Source organism: Eriocheir sinensis, chromosome 28 (assembly GCF_024679095.1).
Source record: "Eriocheir sinensis breed Jianghai 21 chromosome 28, ASM2467909v1, whole genome shotgun sequence".
Lineage (NCBI taxonomy): Eukaryota > Metazoa > Arthropoda > Malacostraca > Decapoda > Varunidae > Eriocheir > Eriocheir sinensis.
In genome coordinates, this window is record NC_066536.1 from 17567955 (window position 1) to 17573079 (window position 5125).

Genomic DNA, 5125 nt, shown 5'->3' on the forward strand with positions numbered 1-5125 from the left:
TGGGTATAGGAGGAGGAACGTAACCCGGGACGCAAAGAACAGCCGCTTTCAAGTGGGCCCCGAGCAAGCAGTTATTCCCTTTGTATCAGGTTCGCAGGCGCCGCTAAATACCCCGTTTGTGGTACTTGAATTTAGCGCCGGAGTCAGAAAGGGGAATTTGTTATGGAGATATACAAATAGATAGATAGGTAGTTGGTTAGGTAGTTCGGTAGTTAGTTAGTTAGTTAGTTAGTTAGATAGAGAAATAGATAGATAGATAGATAGATAGATAGATAGATAGATAGACATATAGATAGATAAGAGAGAGAGAGTGATAGAGAGAATATATAACACAACCATTTATGTTTTTTAGCGCTGTGCATGCAATTTAATTCCTACATAGATAGATAGATAGATAGATAGATAGACAGATAGACATATAGATAGATAAGAGAGAGAGTGAGGTAGAGAGAATATGTAACACAGCCATTTATGTTTTTTTAGCGCTGTGCATGCAATTTAATTCCTACATAGATAGATAGATAGATAGATAGATAGATAGATAGATAGATAGATAGACAGATAGACATATAGATAGATAAGAGAGAGTGAGGTAGAGAGAATATTTAACACAACCACATATGTTTTTTTAGCGCTGTGGATGCAATTTAATTCCTACATAGATAGATAGATAGATAGATAGATAAGAGAGAGAGTGAGGTAGAGAGAATATGTAACACAGCCATTTATGTTTTTTATCGCTGTGCAATTTAATTCATTCATTTTTAAACGTTTTGCTCTTTGTGCCTCGAGGACTCTGAACTATATTGCTAAGTCTTCCTGAGCTGTCCCTGCTGTAATAGTCTCTCTCTCTCTCTCTCTCTCTCTCTCTCTCTCTCTCTCTCTCTCTCTCTCTCTCTCTCTCTAGTTTATTCGTTTATTTCTTTCTCATTCTTTTTTTCTTCCTCTATTTCTATTACATTAACTCATTACATTCTTCCATTACATTAACTTTTCTCTATGCTTCTGTTCTTCCGTATTTCTATTTTTTTCTATTCTTTTACTTCCATAACGACAATGCTAAAACGCCACGAGGTCAAAATACGGTTCAGGATTTTATAAGTATTCGCCTTCAAACTACGTGAGGGTCGTTGATGGTCTTGCTCGGAATATGAATCCACGACCCACTCTCCGAAGCCTCATATACCTCGCTGTTTCTTCCTAGTGTTCTCGTGGCCATGGACGGGAGGGGACGGGTCAGCGCTACTCCTTCAAGCTGGTCCTCAAATCTGGTGTTCCTGGTGGCTGTGTGAGAAGAAGGGGAAGAAGAAGAGTAGAGGAGTATGGTATCAGACGCCGAGGATGCTGAGGCCGTATAGAAGTGGGTGAGATCTTTGTATGGGATTGAGATGGGTAAGAGTGAATGTGAGAGACGTGATGGCCAGAGGGTTGTTCCAGCGCCACCACCGGGCATGCAGAGACGGGGAAGGTATTGCCACTGACACTTATTTTAGTGATGAGATCCTTGTATGGGATTGAGATGGGTAAGAGTGAATGTGAGGGACGTGATGGCCAGAGGGTTGTTGCAGCGCCACCACCGGGCAGAGACGGGGAAGGTATTGCCACTGACACTTATTAATGACTACGGAAGGGTTAGGTTCAGAGAAGCTTTTAATGGAGAAATTGCATTCTAACCTTGCTCTAACCTGAGGACGGACTAGTGAACAGTGGGTGGTTATATTGTACGAAACTGTTGTCTTAGTAACATTCACGTGACATTCTTTGGGTTGTTAAACTACAGCGAGGTTGTTGATGTTCTGAACTTAAGTTTTGTAACGTTGAAAAAGCGGAGTTTCAATGTAAATGACGCTACAAAGAGCATGAGATCACTGGGTCGTTATTGACTACGCAGCTGTTTAAGAAGTAACATTCCCACATTCTCTTTAGCTTGTTTTATTGCTGGGAAGTTGTTAATGTTCTGAGCTTAGTTTCGACATCGAGGGTGGAATGTGTGCTTGAATGACAATACACATAAGGGATCAGTGCGTAACTTAAGAACCTGTTTAAGATTGACGCATTTTCTTTGGGTCATTATCTTGCTGGGAACTTATTAATGTTCTGAGCTTAGTTTCGACATTAAGAGGGTGGAGTTTGTGCGTGAATGACAATACAAGAGGGATCAGTGAGTAACTTAACCTGTTTAAGATTGACGCATTTTCTCTGGGTCATTATCTTGCTGGGAAGTTGGTAATGTGAGCTTAGTTTCGACATCGAGAGGGTGGACTTTGTGCGCGAATGACAATACACGAGGGATCAGTGAGTAACTTAACCTGTTTAAGATTGACTCATTTTCTCTGGGTTTCTTGCTGGAAAGTTATTAATGTTCTGAGCTTAGTTTCGTGACACTGAGAGGGCGGAACTGAAGGGTAAATGACAGTGCAGATAACCAGGAACAGATGCCGAGAGTGGCGCGGGTGGAAATATAACTCGTGACATTAGTAAGCCCATTGAATCGCAGGGCAGCAGCAGGAGCAACAAGGGGCGCCGTGTGTATTAACAGAGCCTGAGTCGTATTATCGTCCGCCTGTTACCATTGACGCAGCTATTGGCAGTAAGCGAGGAAGGTCTTGATGGTGCTTGTATGAACTCCGTAAGCGAGGGAGGGAGGTCTTGATGGCGCTTGGGAACCCTTGCGCCGCTTTGAAGCTCCGAAACCCGAGCAGCTGTTGTGCCTTCATTGCCAGGTGTCGCCAGAATGGTTAGTGGATGAAGGGCGAAGCGGCGGCTGTTATTATTACCTTGGGGTGTCGTTCTGTGATTAGCTCGCGGATTACCAAATATGTTTAATTTAAAAACGTATGAATTAAGGCCCGCAGTAGACACACAGCATGAATTAAAAGCGAAAGTATCAAGACGCCTCTCCACCCGAAATTGACCTCTCTTCTGGCCTCTTTTTTTTTTTTTCTTTCGTCGAAGTAGCGTCTAGCGGGCTTTATTTTTGCCAATGAGCTGCTTCCCTGGCTGTGAAAAAAAAGGAAAGGGTAATCAGACTAATACAATGAAGTCTGTGTGCTGATGTTAATAACCACAATTCTTTTTTTCAAGTCCGAAGTGTGCAAAGAAAGTAGAAATGATAATCAGACTAATACAATGAAGTCCTATGTTCTAATGATCATACACCGTACATTTTCAGGGACGAGACTTGTGAAGAAATACGTGGAACAAACAATCGGAGGAGGCAAGAGACCACCAATGATCAGCTGTCCGTCCCAGCGTAGCCCCAGCATCAGTTAGCCCAGTAGAACGCCTCCAGCAGGACTATACACCGCCACAGGAAGACGGAGAAGGCTCGGTGGAACTAGACAGGTGAGCAGGAGACCCTTTTTACCTGTGACGAGAAGGGGGTTAGTGAATTTGTGTTGACAGGTGTATAAGGAGAGATGCTATACCGTGACACTACTACTACTACTACTACTACTACTACTACTACTACTACTACTACTACTACTACTACTTTCTCTTTTTCGTTCTTTTTTCCTTTATTTCCTTTCTCCTTTTTTCTCGCTTTCTCATTTTTTCCTTTTCTTTTTTCCTTCCTTATTTCTCTTTCTTTTTTCCTGTCTTTCTATCTATCTATCTATCTGTCTCTTTCATACGGGACATCACTTTAACACCATCATCACCATCATCATCATCATCATCATCATCATCATCATCATCATCATCATCATCATCATCATCATCATCATCATTATCATCATCTTTCTTCCCCGTACTTAAAATTCATGGCCCGCTCATTACTCTTAATTTCATGAGATTCTAATTTCCCGCACAAGCTTCCCCTAATCGCACATTATCCGGCACCTGCGGTAATCTAATGTCTTCACTTTTAGCATTATAGATTCATGCCGAGTGGAGGAGGGAGGGAGGGAGGGAGGAAAGAGTTGAGAGGTGGAGGAGGCGAAGGTAAGGGCGGGAACGACTTGGAGGAGGCTGGAGTCTTGTGGGGCCCTGGGAACTAATTTTCTGCCCTCGCCTTTCCTTGCTTCCTTCTCTTCTCCCTCGCTTTCCTTCCTTCCTTCCCTTCTTCCTCGCTTTCCTTCCTTCCTTTCCTTTTCCTTCGCTTTCCTTCCTTCCTTCCCTTCTTTCTCGCTTTCCTTCCTTCCTTCCCTTCTTTCTCGCTTTCCTTCCTTCCTTTCCTTCTTTCTCGCTTTCCTTCCTTCCTTCCCTTCTTCCTCGCTTTCCTTCCTTCCTAAACTAAGCTTCCTCTCCCCCCACTGTCTTTGTCAAGTGTGCCTCCTCCCTTCTCTCTCTCTTCCCTCGCTTCGTCTCTCCTCCCTTCTTCGTCTTCCCTCCTTCTCTCACCTTCTCTCCTTCCCCTCTTGCCTCCTCCCTTACTATGCGTCTTTCCTTTGCTTTCTCTCCCTTCCTTGCCTTCCTTCTCCCTCTCCTCCTCCTCACTTTCTCTTCTCCTTCACTATGTCTCTTTTCTCTCTTTTTGCCCCTTCCTCTATCTGTGCTTCCTCCCCTAATTCGTCTTTCCTTTTTCCCCTCTTCTTTTCGCCTTGCTTTCTCCCCGGTCCTTTCCTCCTCTCCTCGCCTCCCCTCCCCTCTTCCATCTGCAACCTCCTCCTCTCTCTTCACCTCCTCCCCTGCCCTCAACTCCCCAGGCGGTCGTCAGCTGGCGCGGGACTAGCACTCGGCAGGAATTTATGCACAATCGTTTTCCTTTCCCCGGCGACATCAAAAGGAAGCAGCTATTTTCATTTTCACGGGCAGACCCAAGTGCGGGGAAGACTTCAGTTGACGCGCGCCGCTGGAAAGACTACATATATGACTCGAACAGTGACTGGTTGAGCTCTCCTCCGCGGTTCCTCGCTCTGTTTTTTTCTCTTTTGGTTGGAGCAGCGTCTAGCGAGCCTGTTTTGTTCCTGTATTTTTTTTTTTGCTGTCTCCCTTGCTATAAAAAAACACACACAAAAAAACACGTGAACTGTCCCCTGGTGTGAATTTTCAGGCTCTGTGATGTGCCTACCTTTTGATGTCATTGCGTTTTTGTTTTTTTTACAACAAAGGAGACAGCTCAAGGGCACCCACAAAAAGAGGAAACAAAAATAAAAAAAAGCCCGCTACTCGCTGCTCCTAA

General features: G+C 44.1%; 1 long non-coding RNA gene across 2 annotated transcripts in view; it reads left to right on the forward strand.

Moving 5' to 3' along the window:
* Nucleotides 1-1208: 1208 nt before the first annotated feature.
* The window catches only part of LOC127004674 (uncharacterized), a 14602-nt gene continuing 10685 nt past the window's right edge, over nt 1209-5125 (forward strand). The window contains exons 1-2 of one of the 2 annotated variants that reach the window (XR_007757914.1): nt 1209-1364; nt 3173-3345. This is a non-coding gene — a long non-coding RNA (uncharacterized LOC127004674). The remainder of the gene's footprint in view (nt 1365-3172; nt 3346-5125) is intronic. The other variant, XR_007757915.1, reaches the window with a different exon arrangement.